This window comes from Miscanthus floridulus, chromosome 19, assembly GCF_019320115.1.
Source record: "Miscanthus floridulus cultivar M001 chromosome 19, ASM1932011v1, whole genome shotgun sequence".
Lineage (NCBI taxonomy): Eukaryota > Viridiplantae > Streptophyta > Magnoliopsida > Poales > Poaceae > Miscanthus > Miscanthus floridulus.
The window spans coordinates 89,308,297-89,330,953 of record NC_089598.1 but is presented as its reverse complement, the minus strand read 5'-3'; the positions used below and the strand labels follow the sequence as shown (position 1 = coordinate 89,330,953).

At 38.2% G+C, this 22,657-nt stretch overlaps 1 pseudogene; it reads right to left on the bottom strand.

The window, feature by feature from the left end:
* The window catches only part of LOC136528446 (achilleol B synthase-like), a 77,190-nt pseudogene that overhangs the window by 21,239 nt on the left and 33,294 nt on the right, over positions 1 to 22,657 (bottom strand).

Genomic DNA, 22,657 nt, shown 5'->3' with positions numbered 1-22,657 from the left:
AAGTGTCTGGTTCTTTCTCTCTACTACACCATTTTGTTGAGGAGTGTATGTTGCGAAGACCTCATGCTTGATCCCTACTTCATCACAATATGCTTCAATGTTTGTATTGTTAAATTCTTTTCCATTGTCACTTCTTATCTTCTTGAGCTTCACTTCAAATTCATTTTGTGCTCTCTTGGCAAATTTCTTGAAACATGAAGCCACTTCGGTCTTGTCATGAAGGAAGAACACCCAAGTATATCTAGAGTAGTCATCAACAATCACAAGACAATAGAGATTTCCTCCCAAACTCTTGTAAGTTGTTGGTCCAAATAAATCCATGTGAAGGAGCTCTAGCACTCTTGTTGTTGACATATAAGCTTTTGTTGGATGAGTGTTTGTAACTTGCTTGCCGGCTTGACATGCACTACAAAGCTTGTCCTTCTTAAATTTCACATCCTTCAAACCTCTCACCAATTCATTCTTCATTAGCTTCTTGAGTGAGCTCATCCCAACATGTGCAAGCCTTCTATGCCATAGCCACCCAAGTGATGTTTTGGTGAATAAGCATGTCTTCAAGTTTGTATCTTCGAAGGTGAAATCCACTAGATATAGGTTGTTGTATCTAAATCCCTTAAATATAACTTGATCCCTAATATTTGAGTTGGTGTAGTGACGGAAAGATCACCTTGATGAAGCACCGTCACAATATGCCCATATTTGTCAATGGGGAGGACACTCAAGATCTTCCTTACAACATCGGAGGGTTGCATTTGTGTGAGTCTAAGCCCATTGACTTCCTCTACAAGAACATTCAAGCGTGAATACATCTCATTAGCACTTTCTCTAGGAAGCATCTCAAATGAATTTAGCTTTTTCATCACAAGGTGATAGCGTTCCTCACGCTCACTCTTGGTTCCCTCATGGAGTGCACAAATGTCTGACCATAGTGCATGGGCATCTTTGTGGTTCTGCACACGCTTAAAAACATCCTTGCAAAGGCCTCTAAAGAGGGTGTTTCTAGCCTTTGCATTCCATTTCTCGTAATTAACTTCATCGCCATGAAGGTTTGTGGGATCCTTAGGTTTTGGGAAGCCTTGTGAGGCGGCTCTAAGAACTCCAATATCTAAGGCTTCTAGATAAGCCTCCATATGAATTTTCCAATAAGGAAAATCATTTCCCTCAAAGATAGGAGGGGGTCCATCCCTGTGGGACATCTTGCTTTAGGCGGTTAAGCCTAATTTAGCGAGCACGAGGCTTTGATATCAATTGAAAGGATCAAGATGCCCAAGGGGGGGGTGAATTGGGCTAATTCTAAATTCTTTGCAATAATTAAGCCCTACACTTAGCCCACTTCACCCTTGTGCCTAGAATGTGTTTCTATTGTTCTAACACATAAAAGTTTTGCACCCTAGGTTCTAATCCTACTCTAGTATGACAATTCTAGGAATGTAAAGGCATGAAACAAATTGCTCAAATGTAAATGCTCAAAGTAAAGAGAGAGAAAGGAATGCAGTGATGTTTTCCCGAGGTATCGGAGAGTCGCCACTCCCCACTAGTCCTCGTTGGAGCACCCGCGCAAAGGTGTGGCTCCCCCTTGATACGCGCAAGGATCAAGTGCTCTCTACAGGCTGATTCTTCAACACTCTGTCGCGGTGAATCGCCCACAATTGCTCACAACATGAGTTGGGTCATCCACAAGCTCCGTCGAATGATCACCAAACTCCCTATCACCACCGAGCCATCTAGGTGATGGCGATCACCAAGAGTAACAAGCACAAACTCTCACTTGACCAAGCCAAGCCTAATAAGAAGGGTGGATGCACACTTGCTACTCTCTATGCACTAATGGGGTCCTTAATCTTGGATTCTCAAATCTCAATCACCTCACTAGGCTCTTAATCTCCCTTGCACTTCAAAGGTGTTTCTCAGCTAAACAAATGGGCAAGAGACCTCCCTTGGATGAGTGGAGTAAGTATTTATACCCCCTCATTCAAAACATAATGTTTGGAGGCTGAGTCAGCATTCTGCGGGGTGACCAGACGCTCTGGTCAGTGTGACCAAATGCTCCAATCAGTTATACCCACCACTATGTTAGAAAGAGCCGCTAGTCACTGACCGGACTCTGACCAGTGTCCGGTCAAGAAAAACGCTCTCTGGAACCTTACCGATGTTGACCAGACGCTAGCACCCAGAGTTCGATCACTTCACTATTCAATGTCTAGTCAGTTACCGGATCCTGACCAGCGTCCAGTCAGCACCAACCGTACGCGTCCGGTTAGGAAATAGTCTCTCTAGAACCTCTCTAGAGTTGACCGAACGCAAGTACCCAGCGTCCGATGCACTTTCACTCAGCGTCCGGTCAGTACCAGACGACTGTAGTTGATCAAATGAACTGACCGGACTCACCCTCCAGCGTTCGGTCACAACAAGACCAGCGTTCGATCAATCATTTGACCCTCCATTCACTTCCAACTCGAAATCCTATATGAATGAAGTTTACTCCAATTGATCTTAGGGCTATTCCTGAGCTACCTAGTGCTAGGTTTGATAAGTGTGCACCATACCTAACCCACTAGACTTACCTAGGTCAAGCTACTAGTCCATACCCCCCTTAATAGTATGACTAAAGGAAAAACAAAGTCCTAAACTACTCTAAGTGTCTCTCCATCACCAAACGTCACTTAGAACTAGTCCGTCCTTAACCTTGTTGTCCATCCTTTGAAAACCAAAATGATTTCCATTGACAGAGGCATGACAACCATGATTGCCCAATCAATTGCCATTACCATGACCTAACTCAAATTGCCTCTGCAAAACACATGTTAGTCATAGTAATCTCGTGTCATCACTAATCACCAAAACCCAACTAGGGACCTAGATGCTTTCACAAGGATTTCATTGGTTATCTTATGATTGATTGTGATCATCTTGTGATTGGCTCACTCCTCGACACATTAGTATAATCATCACCGCCATCTCTTGTATTACATTCTTAGTGTTACTATGCTCTTTAGTGTAATTAGTTTTGAGAGCTAGCTTGTGTCGGGTCTAGTGGTTAGTGAGGCTCTTTAGTTAGTCTTTGAGAGCTCACTAACTTAGTATAGTGGCTTAGCCAATTATGTGCTTAGAGATCATAGTCGCTAGAATTATGGTAGGTGGCTTGCATTTTTAGTAGGCTAGCGCAACACTCACTTCGCCGTTTAATTGTCCAACCCCTTTGCTAAGTGTTGTTGTAGAAATTTTTAATAGGCTATTCACCCCCTCTAGCCATTAGGACCTTTCACATGAGCAACGTGCAATGCAGCCCTCCAAAGGCACACAAGAGTGTGCATTGTACCCCTCCATTGAAACGTACAACACAACACACACATACAACAAGGGTTGACACTCCGCATCCAAATTTGCTTTCGACCTAGCTCCTCAAGTGGAACAAGCCACATATATGCATAGCATATCTCATACACTTTCATCCTAACTTCATATAAAAGGGTTAAACCAGAGGTGCTATGTTTGGAGTGATATGAATTATAAGCTATCTATCAGCCTTCTAAACTTCCAAAGTGGTACTCAACTAGCCAACTATAACCACACATGAGCTACATGAACCAACTTCACTACTAACGGCCTAGGGTATTTCGAGAACATTAAGATGACTTACCTTCAGAATAGTTGAGAAGGCCAAAACGGTCTATATTTGAAATCATAGGGTGCATAAGTTGAGGAAGCTAGTAACAACGTTAGACATTTTTGTGACCTTTTCTCAACAAACATGCATGGTTCTTACAAAACATGTCAATTAATAACTAAACTTATATATAGAACCAGAAAAACAAGTGTACACATTTACCTCTCGTTCACATGATAAATAGCTTTCCCCCCATCTAGCTGTTTTGAGTTGTGTTGACAACAAAAAGTTGCAAGTTTTCCTAATGCAATCGCTGTTTGGGTAAGTTCTACCAGTTGCAATTATCCATTTTAGTGCAAAGAAGGTTCCATAGATAAAACATATGCCCCAAGTTCTGTACGTAGATAAAAATCAATTTAAATATTAATAAAGAACATCTATATATACATTGTACAGAATAAATGATGTATCTATACAAACCAGGATCCATCCTTCTTTTGATTGTTCTCAATATATATGGTAGCTTTGTTTACATATTCTCTTATCTGTTCACTGTGGTACCCAGGATAACTCTCTCCAAAGAGTATCAGAGCTTGCATTATTGAGGAAGTACATTCAACCGTCCTGTGTTATTGGACTCATTCAGTTACAAAATTCATCCTAGTACAATATTCGAGCAAGTTCAGATTGAGAAAATGTCGTCCAAGTTCTTACGGGTAATCGATGACAAGATTTCGAAAACTCTCCAAAGGATTCAAAATCTAGGTTATTAAACAAAACAATTATATCAGTGCATATGTACCAAAAAAAATGTGGAAAGTCAATACTTAAATTGAAGGTTAATTTTCAAATAAGATATCAATAACATTGTTGTATTGAGAAAAAACCACTACTGGGAGGTTAGTAGAGGTGATTATATCTCCATCCCCTCTGAGATCAAACCCTAGGTTAGACGTCCTTTGTGCCTTACCAACCCATCTATTTATGAGGTGCCTACATTCACTTTCTCTATCTCAAGTACTATTGGCACAATCCCTCATAGGCTTTTATAGGTGAGGGCATGCATGTGTGCTGTGGTATTACATAATTGATTTATAGAGGTGGCTAGATTTTCATTTGTAAACTTAAGACTACCTCTAGAAATCGATTGGTAGAGGCATGTGTTTTTGCCACCTCCAAATAATGATATTTACAGGCGACAGTTAGTAACGTGGCATGCATCTAAAAATCATTTTCCAAAAAATAAAAATCGGTCTAAAGATAACAATTCAAGAGTTTTTTGTGCGAAATATGTGCACATGCGGTTCCTAGGATCTTATTGAGCACTACAACTCAGGTATATGACATATCTCGATCTAGGGCCATTTCAAAAAAAATTGGGCTCTAAACAATCTCAAATAAACAGTTACTATTTTTTTACTGCATCAATTTTTCAAGGCATGTCAAATCACCTACCATGACTAAATATAGAGTTCAATTCCAACTGTCTCTAGAAATGCCTCGACTTCTAGAGGTGGTTGGTGTTAATGGAGGGCTTTTTATGGGCCGGTGGGAACACCAATTGATTTTTGGAGGTGTGGCCCATTTCTAGAATTCTTTTAAAGGCAAGGTTTTGATCCAAACGCGAGAAGAAAAAAATGAGAATGCAAAATTTGAAATAAATGTGTACTTAAAGGCAGATGTTCTTTTATGTATCCATTTACCTAGTAGCTAGAAATGTGACATATTAATACTATTCTCACCCGAAGTGACTTTTCTTTTAACTAACCTTATAAAAAATATGACATTGCAAACATTACAATTTGATAGCAGCTAGGTTAGTGGCGATTGGTGAGAGGAATGGTACATGTCATCAGCTAATGGTACAAAAATATGACATTTCAAACATTATAATTTGATAGCAGTACTCAATATACTATCTCATCTGATCCACTAGTTCTTGGGATGTTCAATTTAAAAGTGATTTAGTTAGTTCCAAGATTTAAAAATATACTAAATAATAAAGTGATTAGGTTGCAACACCATTTTTGTAGCACACAGTTTTAAGAACAAAATCAGATACGCACCATATGTGAGCCCAGGAAGTCAAATATCACATATAGCTACAAATAAGGGTAATATCAAAAGACAATGCTCAATATATATCATACTTAGTATAAAGGATATAACCTTAGACATCAAACAGCGGGAAGACAACTTTGATCTTCAAGTGAAGACTCCACTTCCACAGAGACAACTGACTGGTTGATCACAAGCCTAATTCATCCAAACTCTAGCAATCTGGTACCCATCCGAGATTTTTATCCAAATAATTGAAAAATAAAGCAAGCGTAAGTACATGTCGTACTCAACAAATATAACATGAGGTTCATGAGGCTCAAAAGGCTGACACTGGTTTAACTGCAATTAGCTTTTAATGAGTCATCTTTTAGCAATTGGGTGGCAACAAGTTTATTCCCAAGCCCATATAAACACATGATCAGGTATACATGAATAATGAATAGCATAAACAATTAACCATTAATGAGCATCTTTATCATAAGTATCATCAGTGTTCATCATCATTAACCGTTAACGATCATCTATTCCATAAATGTTCCAAGGCCGCTCATGACCGTGAGCACGGCTGATATACCTGTTTTACACTCTGCAGAGGTTGTATACTTTCACTGTGAGTCATGCTTTAACCTTTCACCCGAGGTGGCTAATCTCTTGACCCACTTCCAAGGAAAGTCGGCAATGTTCACTATGAAGCCTTTCAAAGGTTCGTCTAACAAGTTAGGGCAATTAGATTCACTCAGCAAACAGATGTAGAGCCCCCCACTAGTAGAGAAATGGGTTGTAGTCCCGGTTGGGAACTGGCTTTAGTCCTGGTTTCTCAACCGGGACTACGAATCCAGGACTAAAGGTCCTGGCCTTTAGTCCCGGGTCACATAACCGAGACTAAAGGTCCATCCTTAGGAGAAAAATAAACAAAATTGTAGGGAGACCTCTCTTGCGATGTGTGAGATTCGAACCCAGGACCTCTTTCCTCGTGCATAAACTCCTTACCAATTCAGCTATACACCACATGTGATAGGGTCCTAGACACTCTCCTTTTGAATTGACCTGTGGGGTACCTTTAGTCCTGGGTGGGAGACCTTTAATCCGGGTTGGTGACACCAACTGAGACTAAAATGTCACCCTTTAGTCCCGGTTGGTATTACCAACCGGGACTAAAGATTGAAAGACCTTTAGTCCGGGTTGGTAACACCAACCGGGACTAAAGGTGGCCTGCTGCGAAAGCGTGCTAGGACAGGGGCCTTTAGTCTCTGTTGGTAGCTCCAGCCGGGACTAATTCTTCCTTTACTCCCGGACACAAAAAATACCGAGACTAAAGCCCAAAATCGAAGCGGATGAAAGGTCATTTCTCTACTAGTGCCCCTTCCCGATGGCACAATGACACGTAGCCTATACACAAGGGGACAGAGGCCGCACTATACCTGATTCATCAAGCCATTCTTACACCAATAAAGGTAACCACTAACAAGCTAGAAAAGGTCCTCATACTGAGCTAAAGCTAGAGCCATGTAGCCCTCACAGTTGTACTGTAAGTTCTGGATGATCACTTACAGATAAGTCCTTAGGGAGAGGAATCTAGAGCACCATAAAAATAGCCCAATGCTCTGGCCTCATTATTTTATGTTGCTAAAAAAGCATCTTTTAGTATTTATTGCATATTACATTAGTCAAGTTACAAGATCATGGTTGTAGTTGAGCACTTGCATCATACTACCCAATGCATATCCCATAGGAGGCAAGGTATAAGTTCAATTCTAGGGAATCCCTATCAAGGTGACACATGCAAATATGAATTAAATGTATTAAAGTTGATAGGAAACAAGGATGATCCTATGCTATACTTGCCTTAAACTTACATCCTTCTTCTAGTTCAAACCTTCAAAGATCTGCTTCTTGATTCACCACGTATAGCTCACCGACTAGACATGATCATAGAGCACCACACAAGCATCCATGCAATCATACACGAAGCAAACAATAGATCTAAATTAGAACATTACACCAAATATAAAATCAAGATGACAAGTTTGTAAAACGAATCTACGTCTTGCTACGAACACACAGACGCGAAAAGCACTCTAATCAGAGCTATAACGAAAAAGTTATGAATTAAACAAGATTTCCTTTAATAAAATAATAGATTAAATCAAACCTTGAATTTCAAAAGTTGAAAATATATTTAACAGTAGGATGAACATGTAGATTACTCAATTACGAATCTAATGCACCTTGAATGGATCAAAACAGAGTTAAAACGAAGATTTTATGGTCTAAATAAGACTAGTGCAAAACTGTAAATAGATGAAAACGTATTTTGAATCTAATCCGAAGAAACTATGTTTTCAAAAGAAGAAAACATATTCAGGGAATATGTCATGGACTGCGGGTTCTAATATAGAAAAGTGCAGGGGCTCTTTAGAAAAATTGCCAGGTGAATCGGTATGGTGAGATCTGGACCGTTAGATCTGATTTGGATGGCTTAGATAAAATCGGAGGGGGAGAGAGAGAGTGCTGTCGCCAGGGAAGGAAGCCGACGGTGGCGAGAAGCTCACCGGCGGAGCTAGATTGGGGCCTACGGACCACCACACAGCAAAGTGAGGGCACGGGGAGAGAGAGGGGATGATGGCGAACTCACCAAGGGGCTTCACATGGACGAGGGCGGGTCTGTGGCGACATGCGGCTCCATGGGGCGGACGGGCGATGACGGCGTGCTTAGGGTTGCGGCGGCTGCTGCTCAAGCGAGGGCGGCACTGGGGCTTTACGGTTGGGTGGAGGCGGTGCAACGCGGGCCGACTATTTATGGGCGACTAAAGGCGTGGGGTGCACGCCAAGACACGGCGTAGGCGGCGTGGACTCGGCAACTGTGGTGGTGGTGTCTGGCTCGAACACAAGCAGGAGGTAGGAGATGACGGCACGGCTGACACGTGGGCCCGGCACGTCAGCGAGAGGCGAGAGAAGGGAGGGAACGCGAGCGCGGCTGCGTGGGCCGTCGGCTGGGCCGAGCGAGGGGAGAAGAAGGAAGCAACCCGCGATGGGAAACCAAGAGAGCAGGGCGGCCCAAGGGGACAAGGAAAGGGAGCTGGGCCTGCGGGGGAAACTGGGCTGATCGGGCCGAAAGCCAGGGAGAGGGTGAGTTTTCCTTTTCTTTTTCTAAACTAATTTTCCAAACCAATTTCAATTCAAATTTAAATTCCATTTGCATTTTTGACCAAAACCAATACCACAAAATAACTATGCAGTGGCATGTATGCACAAAAATGTTGCTAAATTTCTATGATAAATTTTAATTTAATAAAAAAAATATTATTTACCTATGTTTTGATGAGCACAAAAATACAAAATTAAATCGTTTTAAATCTATTTCAAGAAGAAGCAAATTTTAGAGTGTCATGATTTTCAAAAAACATTTCTTAAATTGGGAGTGATATCCGGCTAACTATCCCTTCGTCAAATCTTTGTGTGCATGTTTAGCAGCTGTTTGTACTTAATTTGTTATTAAAGGTAGTTCCACAAATGGTTTTGTCTGTTCTTATATTAAAGCAAATGTCAACAGCCTCATGTAGTCCAATGCTATACATTTCTGGTGAGATGGATAAGGTTGCATCTTAACTATTGGTACATTACCTCCAGCCACGAATAAGTTCTTTGGCACTCAAATGAAGAGAATGAACCGTCTTTGTTCTTCAAAGGACAAAAATAAAGTTTGTTAAATAAACCTCGCAATTAGGTAAATTGAGAAGCCATTGCAAGTCTAGAAGCCAACAAAAACCATGGATGACATAAATGGCACTAAAATTCATGTTAAAAAAGACAAGTGGAAGCAACTAAATATTTGAAATAGGTGCAACATAAATTGGAGTAGCTAATACATAAAAATGAGAAAATATATTTTAGTTGCATGTGGTGCAAAATAGTACTCATGTTCTCCAAACTTCCTTTTGTAATTTTGCTAGGTATAATTTTGCTAGTTCGCAGTCTTCTTGTTGATTTGCAATGCAACTGTTATATGAACTATCGCAGCTTTTAAGTTCTTATTACTAAAGGAGAATTTGACATGTGCAGTTTAACTTGTTCTGAAAATAGAAATTCATAACATGTGAAAATCATATCCTGAAGGTAAGAAGGCAGTCAATAACATCGAATAGCCATTCTTTTGCGTTCCCAATAAGGTTAGGAGACACCTTTGATAGCAGTAGTATAGCCTAAAGGTATACAGAATAATTGAAGTCATAGAAATAATTGTTTGACATGCTTGTACTAGGAAAACAATTATTCTAATTAACTCATGTACACTGAAGAAGAAACCAACTTGTGCTAACCTTAAGTACTTCGGCAGAACTATCACTTGAGGCCCAACTATTGTCTACAGTTGAAAGTGTCCACGAACCTTTTGATTTATGCCGAGAACAACATACTTGTGCTTTCTTGATATATCTGAGTGCCTTATCCATTTCTGGCACATATTTCTCAATAATGTCCGCTGACAAGAAGGCTTGAATAATAAGGGCTATCTCCCAGTTTTGGGCACCATCGTATATCTATACTGAGAATTGCACATCAAAGTTTTCTCAGTTTATCTCTTAAATGAAAGTTCCCCTTGAGTCACTTGAGGAAAACAAATAGCACTGTATGACTATTTCACGATGAGGTACCAATTGATTCAAAAGGAAATATATAGTATAATTGGCCCTGTTCGGCTTACCCCATATTCAGCTTGTTCGGCTTCTTTTTTTCAGCCAGAACAGTGTTTTTCTCTCACAACAATTCAACCAGAACAATGTTTTTCAGCCAGTTTCAGCCAAAATTCTACTAGCCAAAATATAGCCAACAATCAATCCAAAACAACAGTAGTGTTTTACGTATCATCCCAGCACTTTCAAGAGAACAGTTCTATATATAAACTAAGAAAAAGAAAATACCACAATTCCTAGTACATTTATGCAGTTTAGATCCAAAAGGCAAAGAATCGATCACTAATCAATTACTTTCTTGTCAAGATGTTTGTTCAATTGCATCCATAATAGAAATGAAACGAATGATGTATCAACTGATTATTGAGAAAAATGAAAATAAGTAGTACGTAAAGAGGTATATATATTATTCACACTAGGTTGTCTTCAGAAAAAAAGTAAGGAAACATTTTATGCTTATTTTTGCTTCGTTTGTCCATTTTCGCTCATATTTGAAAGCTTACTAGCCAAACAATCATTTGTTCTGCATGTTTATAGTTTTGTTACGCTTGCAACATTTGTTATTTGTCTGTTCAAACACTATAACAGTGGTTTTTTCAATTCTGAAACCTTGCTTTTGGCTCTATTTCGTCCATGAACTATATATTAAAATAGACGGTTCAGTCCTTAAACCTTTTGTTTTAGGCTCATCCTTGCTACTCATCCTATATGTGGGCATGCCATGTTATCATGCCCTGTCATCTCCAGCACCACCGCAAGCGAAGGTAGACGGTTATTGCTGAGGGGACTGTCGGTGCGAGCAGGGGAGGCTGGGATATGCATGCTTGACATATATATAGCTGACCGGTTCGATGATTGCAGGTGGCGAATATGCAGTGGTCGATGTCCACATGTGGCTGTCCTACGTCTGTCCAAGATGGATCGGTGCATGATAGCGATGGATACGGGAGAGCTGCAAGTTAGTTTAGCCCGTGTTTAGTTGGCTGAAGTTTGGAATTTTTGCTACTGTAGCACTTTTGTTTTTATTTGACAATTAGTGTTCGATTATGGACTAATTAGGCTCAAAACGTTTGTCTCGCAATTTCCCACCAAACTATGCAATTAGTTTTTTTTTCATCTATATTTAATGCTCAATGCACATATCGCAAGATTCGATGTGATGAATACTGTAGCACTTTTTGGGAAATCTTTTTAGAACTAAAGACGGCGTTAGATGGTGGAGTGTTGTGGTAGAGAGGAGGCCTTTGAGCTACAACGCTTTTAAGATTTTCTTAAGAAAAGTAAATATGGTGTGCCACATAGGATGAGAAATGGTGTTGGAGTTATTGCGGCACGAAAAACATAGCAAGCCACGTAGATGAGGAACGGTGATTAGCCTAAAAGAAAAGTTCAAGGAATGAAACAGACACTTCAATAGTTTATAGTTTATAGATGAAATTGAGCTGAAAAGTAATGTTTGATAAGTGAATTAGCCACTTCAATAATTCAAGGAGGAAATTAAGCCTAAAAGTAAACTCTGACAACCGAAATGGCCATTTTGGCAGTTCGGAGGTAAAATTTAGCACAAGTAATAGTTTAGGGACAAAAATAGCTATTCCTCTATATCGTTTAACTAAGAAGCCATAATAGTGCAATTGGTAAATAGTCTCCCAGTGAGGAGCCAACAGCCTTGAGGGTAAGAAGCCGTAATATTGATTTTCTGTATTTACTCACAAAACCTGTAATATTGATTCACAAAAGGGAAAACAAAAGGACCGCTTGACTAAAAACCTATGTCGAATCAAAATTATTACTTAATAAGCACTTCATGGTGCACCGTGTTTAAACCAGATGTGTCATGTTTTTTAACACAAAAAATGTGTATGTGTTTCAAAATGGCCTTCGTGTCCAGTTCAGTTTTAAAATGCTTAGGTACGGTCAGTCAAGTGCTAGTAATTGCAAATACTTGAAATATATAATGCAAGAAGGGATAAAGATAGCAGGAGTAGGGCAGAATTGTATTGGTCTTCATGCCATCTTCAGCAATTCACAGGTAATCATGTATCCTTGAAAGATGTCGTTTGAGTACATCTGAAGTGGGATTTTCCACCCAACAGCAAATCATGTTCAATGCCTGTTTGTCAATGTTTGTAGATATTTTAGTTCTAAGCTCCTATGACCAGGATGAACATAAAACAGGAATATGCAACTAGTAAAGAGAAACATATATAATACAAAGGTGAAGGACTATATTTGCTTACTAATATTCTGAAGATACAGACCATTAAAATAGACATGATTTTTGTTTGAGTACATCTATTATATGCTTTTGTCACCCCTTCCTATAAAAGGGTTAAATTGGATGTGTTATATTTGTACACAAATAAACACCATTTGATAACAATTGGTGTGGCCTCTACAGTGGTTCTCATGCTTAATGTGTACTCTTGATGAAAAATCTACGGGATACTTTGCACCTCTATATTCCTGTTATACTACATTGGCAAAACTCATATTCCCTCCACTTTTAAATATATGACACCTTTAATTGATCCTTTGTAGCACCCGGTTTTAAGGACAAAACCAGATACACACCATATGTAAGCCCAGGAAGTCAAATCTCACATATAGCTACAAATAAAGGTAATATCAATAGACAATGCTTAATATATAACATACTTAGAATAAAGAATATAACCTTAGACAGCAAAAAGCGGAAAGACAACTCCGATCTTCGGGTGAAGACTCCAATTCCACAGGGACAACTGACTGGTTGATCACAAGCCTAATTCCTTCAAACTCTAGCAATCCGATACCCATCTGGGATTTTTTCAAAGATTTTAAAAGTAAAGCAAGCATAAGTACATGTCGTACTCAACAAATATAACATGGGGTTCATGAGGCTCAAAAGGCTAACACTAGTTTAACTGCGATTATCTTTTATTGAGTCATGATTTTAGCGATAGGGTGGCAACAAAGTTATCATAAGCCCATAAACACATTATCAGGTAAACATGAATAATGAATAGCATAAACAGTATTCATTAGTGAGCATCTTTATTATCAGTATCATCGATATTCATCATCATCAACCATTAATGATCATCTATTCCGTAAATGTTTCAAGGCCGCTCGTGACTGTGAGCACGACTGATATACTAGTTTTACACTTTGCAGAGGTCGTACACTTTCACTGTGAGTCATGATTTACCCTTTCGCCCGAGGTGATCAGCCTCTTAACCCACTACCAAGGAAGGTCGGCAGGGTTCACTATGAAGCCTTTCAAAGGTTTATCTAATAAGTTAGGGCCATTAGATCCACTCGGCAAACAGATGTAGAGCCCCTCTTCCCGATAGCACAATGACGCGCAGCCTATACATGAGGGGACAGAGGTCGTACTTACTCGATTCGGCAAGCCATTCTTATGCCAATAAAGGTAACCACTAACAAGCTAGAAAAGGTCCTCATACTGAGCTAAAGCCAGAGCCATGTAGCCCTCACAGCTGTACTATAAGTCCCGGATGTTCGCTTATAGATAAGTCCTTAGGGAGAGGAATCTAGAGCACCATAAAAATAACCCAATGCTTTAGCCCTCTTGTTCCATGTTGCTAAAAAGCATCTTTTAGTGTTTATTGCATATACTATTAGTCAAGTTACAAGATCATGATTGTAGTTGAGGACTAGCATCATACTACCCAATGTAATACCCCATAGGTATTAAGGCATAAGGTAACAAAGCACTAGGAAATCCTTAGTGACAGTCAAGGTAGACACATGCAGTATGAACTAAATGATTAAAGGTGTATAGGACAACAAGGAAGATCCTATGCTATACTTGCCTTAAACTCAGATCATTCTTCTAGTCCAAACATTCAATGAATTGCTTTTTGATCACCAACTAGACATGATCATAAAACACCACACAAGCATTCATGCAACCATACACGAAGCAAACAATAGAACTAAATTAGAATAGTACACCAAACATGTGAAATAGCAAGTGAAAAGGTTTTAAAGACGTTCTACACACAGGCATGAAGAGAACACTAATCGGAGCTACGATTTGAAAGAAACGGCTACCGAAAGATCTACTCATAAGAGAAAATATAAAACTATAAGCTTCATGTGTTTTAACTATATAAAAGCTTATATAAATCGAATTAAGTCAAATTTAGATTTCAATTATAAAACTAAAGTAAAACAAATCATATTTTATTTATAAAATCTAGTTACATAATTACTATTCAGATTAGAGTTTAAACCATGAAAATCCAAAAATAGTGACATGATAAACATTGTTACTAACACATAGATCTCGTTGTAATGAATCTAGCGCAACTTGAACAGGTCAAATCAGAGCTAAAACATAGAAGATACGAATTAAACAAGATTTCCTTTAATAAAATAATAGATTAAATCTAACCTTGAATTTTAAAAGTTAAAAACATATCTAACAGTAATATGAACATCTAGATTATGGAATTACGAACCTAACACAAGTTAAACGGGTCAAATCGGAGTTAAAACGAAAAAATATGGCCTAATGAAGATAGTGGCAATTTTGTAAATATTTTGAAATCAATTTCATATTAAAAATAACTAAAAATTGAATTAACACAGTCCTATGGACCGGGCGTCATTTTTAGAAAAACACAGGGGCTAAAACAGAAAATCTAGGGACATATGTTTAATTATTTTCAATAGAGGGTGGACTGCGGGATGTTTTCAAGGAAACTTAGGGGCTTTTTCGCAAAAGTGCTGGCGCCGACGGGGTTGACTGTGTCATTGGCCACGTGGGTGCCATGTCGCAATGCAGGAGTTGATCGAGGTGGTGGGACGGCCGTGGACCGGCTGATGTGGGACAGTGGACCAAGTCCACCACTGTGCCGTGGACCGAAGGGGTACGAATTAACACGATCTAATCTTGACCGTTGATCAGAGAAGGGACGGCTACGGAGGTTTGGGCAAGACTGTCGGCCGGAGCAAAGAACCTGGCGTGGTGCCTTCATCATTGGCGGCGATGAACCTCGCTGGCAAAATGAGAAAATAGCCTTAGAGGCTAGGGTTGCGTGAAACAAGAGCACGAGGAGAACGAGGGGAAGATGCCGAACTCGACTAGGTAGCTTACCGAGGCATGGAGCGGACGGAGGCGAGGTGGTGCTCGGCGGGGCGGGCATCTCATCGGCGGCTAGGGTTGCGGCTTGGCATGGTGACTCGGCAAGATAGGAGCTTACTCTAAGGCTTGGGGTGGAGGCGGCGGACATGACGCTCGGCTTTTAATGGGCAGAGAGGCTTAGAGCGCATGCAAATCGATGAGGATAGGGCAGCTGCGGACTCTTGGCGGTGGTGTCTGAGTCCGACACGAGGATGAGAGGAAGGAGACACGACTGACAAGGTGGGCCCTCCTACCAACGTGAGAGGGAGTGGGCCTAGGCGTCAGCCAGAGAGGGAAAGAGGGTAGCGCGGCATGTGCGATGCCTACTAGGCCATGGGGTTAGGCCTTCGAGAGCGGGAGCGAGCGACGTGACCTGCGTGGCTGCTGGGCTACGAGGAAATGAGGGAGAGGAGCAGGCCTTCGGGCCAGATTGTGGTAGAAATAATGGTTTTCCATTTTCCAAACCTTTCCTATTTCCCTTTTTCAATCCAAACTCAAATATGATCCAATTCAAATATTGTTTCAAATATACTTTCAATTCAAATTAGGATAAGAACTTTTGGTAGGTTTTCAAAAATAAACTTTGCAACTTTTAAAACTCTTTTATTTTCTAATTTTCTTTTATTTTATTTCAAATTTATTTCCAAAAACAATTCAAACTATTTTGAATCTTGATTCAAATCACTCAATCAATAAATCAAATGCACCAGCATGTATGCGCAACCATGTTGCTACTCCTTATGATGAATCTTAAATTAATGAAAAATTTTCATTTTCCTAGATTTTTATGAGCACAAAATACAAAAATTAAATCAATTTATATCTTTTTTCAAAAAAGAGCAAATTTTTAGGGTGTTACATCCTTTCTTTTCATTCATCTAACTATTCATTTTTCCTACAAATACTTGTGCAAATAGACAAACATGAAAGGCATGCTTACTGTACATTTGATGAAAACTTTAGGGGTACAATTTTCACTTTACATAACTAATTAGTACTCTGTCTGTACCGGTTTATAAGACATTTCACGTAGTTTAAGAGTCAAACTTATTTATAATATTTGATCAATAATTTGGCCAGCATCTTTTAACTATTGTAATACAAACTTGATACTATTAAATTTATAATCAATGTACTATCCAATAATGATAAGTTGATGTCACACCCTAAAATTTTTAATTTTGGGTTGTGCATAGAAAACACTAAATCAAATAAATAATTTCAATGTTGATATAAAATTTCTGAAGTTTAGTTTAAGGTAGTGCAAATTTAGTTATAGAAAAAAATGAATTTTCTATCTTTTCCAAATTAATTTGATGGGTTTTGCTTGATGTGATGTTTGCTTGTTGTGTGACTTGGTGTAATGAGGGAGTAAAATTTTCAAAACACGTTTAGTAAGTCATTTATCTGTCTTCGGCTCGTCTCTATCTTTTTCTATAATCAAATTTCTGCTTTCTCGATCCTAATCTTTTCGTTCGAAATTTTCTCAGATCCTCTTCATTTGCTCTAAATCATTTTTTGAGTTTCTTATTCATTAACCTATCTCGAAAAACATCCTGTGAATTTTTCTGACTTTTTTGGAACCTTTTCTTATTTTTCTGTGAGCATAATCTAATTTTTAGATGCTCCAAAATATATTTTCATGAGCTCTAAATACTTTATTTAGGTTCCTAATGTTGTAAAATATCTCTGAGAATTTTCCCCGAATTTTCCAAGCTTTTGGAGTATTTTTCGTGGCTTAAATATTAATTCTGGACTTTTCTAGAATTATTTTAATCCCGAAATTGATTAAATCCAAAAATAATAAGATATCTCGTTTTCCCACCAAACCTCAAAGCCCATGTGCAATAATCCTAATAAATCTCAAAGATCCATACATTTATTTATTAATGGGCTTTAATAATTATTTAGGCCCATTAGTAAAGGTGGAGGGTGCAAAATCAATTAGTACCATATTCCTAGTTGATGTAGATGTGAGGAGTTCTCCTCCCTATATATTTGTACTAGCACTTTGGCCAAAGCACACCAGAACTATCATAAGGGGAGCCCCTAATTTAGGAATTCCTAAGGTAGTAAATTATAATTTTTCCTCATTTCTCTTCTACGTCATTTCCAACGTCTTGCTTGTGCCACCATCGCTCAGCCTCCCCTAGCCCCTCTCTTGTTCCTTTTGAAAGGTCACGTGAGATGGATGAAGGAAGAAGACGAGGTAATTACAGAATTACCACTTGTTCATAATATCTTCGTCGTTTCTTCATTTTAATTCCGTTTTGTTTCGTTTAAGTTGCATTAGATTCATTTTGACGTGATCTATATGTTAGTAGCGACGTTTACCGTATCACATGTTTTCAATATATTGTTAAATACTAAATTGATTAATACACATGCAACTAGTTTCTAATTAAAAAAGCAATGTAGGTATTAAACTTCTATATTTCGTACATAATAGTTAATATGATTAATTGTAAACTTAAATGTGTTTTAATTAGACTTCGTTTAAACTCGTTTAGTGTTTTCACATGCACTTTTCTTTTTGTAAATTTAAAGTTTAATTGGATTAAATGATACATGCATGTTTATGAATCAAATATGATTAGTCTAACCTGGCTTTTAGAATTAAAATATATTTTATCTAATCTGAATTAATATGCTTCACATGGTTTTGCTCAATTAAAATAAATCAAGTATATAGGTTTTTCTTTTCGTTGGTAATATAAAACTCCTGGTAGTCTTTTCTTTTAACCATAGCTCTGTTCTAGTTGTTACTTGTGACGTTGTGTCTGTGCCGACCAATGCTCTGTGTTAGCAGTGACGTTTAACATGTCTCATATATCATAATTTTATAAGTTAAATGTTAATTTGTTTAAGGGTTATGCAACTGAGTTTATAATTAAAAGCCACTTAGGTGAATACATCAGCCTTTCATAAATCACTATCAATATGATTAATATCGACATTAATAATTTTTTTAATTTATAACATGCTTGGTTCGACTTCAAAACATGATGCTTTTGTTTAATTTTTGTCACATATCCTTTAATCTTTCCAGTTAAATGTTTAAATGACTTAAATGATATGAGATATTTTTATAAATAAAATATAATTAGCTTTAACTCAACTTTTAAAACTGAATATGTTCTGAGTAACCTGTGTTGATACTATTCACATAGTTTTTTTAATTAACATGAATCAAGCTAGTAGATGTTTCTTTTGTAATATATAAAACTGTTCTATAGTCATTTCTTCTTTATGATAGTTCCGTTACGTTTCTTGCGTTCTCTCGACCGTCGTAACGAGCTCTCTTTAGTATGTTGTTTTGTCTCGTGTGGTGTACTGCTCTTAGTTGTCTCTATTTGCTTGTATATTGGTATGCTTGGTTTCTACGATCTGCGAGTAGGAGAAGAGTTGTCCATAAGAGCTGGAGGCCGGAAGCTACAAAAGAGAGGACTGAAAAATTTCTATGAGCAGTTGCCTTGAGTGGAAAGCAAGTGTAAAAGACAAGTATAGCATGGGACCATCCTTGTTTTCTATCAACTTTAATACATTTAATTCATATTACATGTGTCACCTTGATAGGGATTATCTAGAATTGAACTTATACCTTGTCTCCTATAGGATATGCATTGGGTAGCTTTGCTAGTGCTCAACTAAACCATGATCTTATAACATGACTAATGATATATGCAATAAATATTAAAACATGACTATTTAGCAACTTAGAAATATGGGGCTGGAGTGTTTAGCTACTTTCTAAATGCTTCAGATTCCTCTCCCTAAGGACTTATTGTAAGCGAATATTCAAGACTTACAGTACAACTGTGAGGGCTATATGGCTCTGGCTTTAGCTTAGTATGAGGACCTTTTCTAGCTTGTTAGAGGTTACCTTTATTGGTGTAAAAATGGCTTACCGAATTGAATATAGGACAGCCTCTACTCTTATGTGTATAGCTGTGGTAGAATTGTGCCATTCGATAGGGGGTTCCTATAACTGTTTGCCGAGTGAATCTAATGACCCTAACTTGTTAGATGAATCTTTGAAAGGCTTCATAGTGAAGCTTGCCTGTTCACCTTGGTAGTGTTTTAGGAGTAATTAACCCAGGCTTATGGGTATCATGACTCACAGTGAAAGTGTACAACCTCTATAGAGTGTAAAATTGGTATATCAGCCGTGCTCACGGTCACGAGCGGCCTTGGACCCTTATGGAATAGATGATCACTAAGAATTATCCATTTATGCTATTCATTATTCTTGTTTACATTGATAATGTGTTTTACTTTAGGATTGAAACAACTTGTTGCTACTCTTATGCTAAAATTGTGATAACTAAAAGCGAAATGTTGTTAAACCTATGTCAAGCCTTTTGAGCCTCATGAACCCCATGTTACACTTGTTGAGTACGTCACATACTTACGCTTGTTTATTTTCATTATTTGGATAAAAATCCCAGATGGGTAATAGATGGCTATGGTAATGACGACTTTTCTGAGGATTACTAGACTTGTGGTTAACCAGTTGATGTCCCTGTGATATGGAGCTTCAGCGAGAGATTTATCTTTATACTTCCGCTATATTTATGTGAAGACTCTGTCTTATTATTCGTGATGTAATAAATACTTGTGATGATACTATTTATAATTTGTCGGCTTATGTGTGTGACTGATCTCTGACGCACATAAGATTACGCATCCTATTTTTATCCTTAAAATCGGGTGTGATAGTTTATAATCATAAATAAAATAAATAGATGGCCAAAATATAATTTATAAGGTCATGCCATGTTAGACTACGCCTTATAAACTAGATCGGAGGGAGTATGTAGCACCCAGTTTTAAGAACAAAACCATATACACACCATATGTGAGCCCAGGAAGTCAAATCTCATATATAGCTACAAATAAAGGTAATATCAAAAGACAATACTTAAATACATAGCGTATTAGTATAAAGAATATAACCTCAGAGTATAGACAGCGGAAAGACAACTCCGATCTTTAGGCGAAGACTCCAAATCCACAAGGACAACTGACTGGTTGATCACAAGCCTAACTCTTCCGAACTAGCAATCTAGTACCCATCCGGGATTTTTATCCAAATAATTGAAAATAAAGCAAGCGTAAGTACATGTCGTACTCAACAAATGTAACATGGGGTCCATGAGGCTCAAAAGGCTGACACTGGTTTAACTGCGATTAGCTTTCAATGAGTCATGATTTTAGCAATTGAGTAGCAACAAATTTATCACAAACCCATAAACACATGATCAGGTAAACATGAGTAATGAATAGCATAAACAGTAATCATTAATGAGCGTATTCATCATCAGTATCATCTGTGTTCATTATCATTAACCATTAGTGATCATCTATTCCGTAAGGGTTCTAAGGCCGCTCGTGATCGTGAGCACGGCTGATATACCAGTTTTACACTCTGCAGAGGTTGTACACTTTCACCATGAGTCATGATTTACCCTTTCGCCCAAGGCGGCCAACCTCTTGACCCACTACCAAGGAAGGTCGGCAGGGTTTACTATGAAGCCTTTCAAAGGTTCGTCTATCAAGTTAGGGCCATTAGATTCACTCGACAAACAGTTATAAGAACCCCCTATCAAATGGCACAATTCCTTCATGGCTATACACATAAGAGTAGAGGCTGTCCTATACCTGATTCGACAAGCCATTCTTACGCCAATAAAGATAACCACTAACAAGCTAGAAAAGGTCCTCATACTGAGCTAAATCCAGAGCCATATAGCCCTCATAGCTGTACTATAAGTCCCGGATGATCACTTACAGATAAGTCCTTAGGGAGAGGAATCTAGAGCACCATAAATAGCCTAATGCTCTAGCCCCCTTGTTCCATGTTGCTAAAAAGCATCTTTTAGTGTTTATTGCATATACCATTAGTCAAGTTACAAGATCATGGTCTTTAATTGAGCACTAGCATCATACTACTCAATGCAATAACCCAAAGGTATCAAGGTACAGGATAACAAAGTACTAGGAAAATTATTATGGTTGCCAAGGTAGACGCATGCAGTATGAATTAAATGATTAAAGGTGAATAGATAACAAGGAAGATCCCATGCTATACTTGTCTTAACTTGCTTTTCCCCCAAAGCAATATGCTCAAAAGCCTTTAGTATTCAACTTTCAATCTTCTGCTTCCAATTCTCACCTTCTAGTCTTCAGAGAACAACTTCTTAATCACCACGTAAACCTCACCGATTGACTGAACCATATATCACCACACAAGCATCCATACAATCATATATGGAGCAAACAATAGATCTAAATTAGAATAGTACACCAAACATAAAATCAAGATGAAAAGTTTGTGAACCGAATCTACGTCTCACTACGAACACACAGACACGAAAAGCACTCTAATCGGAGCTACGATGAAAAAGATACATCTACCGAAAGATCTGCTCATAAAACTATTTGTTTTATGTGTTTTATTTATATAAAAACATATATAAGATATTTTATAGAGATTATAATTTAAGTCAGATTTAGATTTGATTTATAAAACTAAAGTGAAACAAATCATATTCTATTTATAAAATCCAGTTGCATAATTGTTATTTAAGATATGATTCAAACCATAAAATTCTAGTATTAGTGACATGATAAACACTGTTACTAATGCGTAGATCTTGATGCTATGAATCTAACGCAACTTGAATGGACTAAAACGGATCTAGGACGCAGAAGATATGATTTAAACAAGATTTCTTTTAATCGAATAATAGATTAAATCTAATCATAAATTTTAAAAGTTAAAAACATACTGAACAGTAGTATGAACATGTAGATTATGAAATTACGAACCTAACGCAATTTGAACGGATCAAATCGGAGTTAAAACGGAAAAGTTATGACCAAAACAAAATTAGTGGTAAATCTGTAAATAAGTGAAAACGTATTTTGTATCTAAACCGACGAAACTACGCTTTCCAAAGAGGAAAACAGATTCTAAAAAAAGTGCTATGGGCTGCGGGTTTGAAAATAGAAAACTGGAGGGGCTCTTTTAAAACAAACCAGCGACGACGGCGACGGTGACGGCGACGGCAACGGCGACGCCGACGGCGAGAGAAAGAGAAGAAAAATATAATTTACTACACGAGGGATTTCCCAAACTAGGGGCTTCCCTTACGGTAGTTT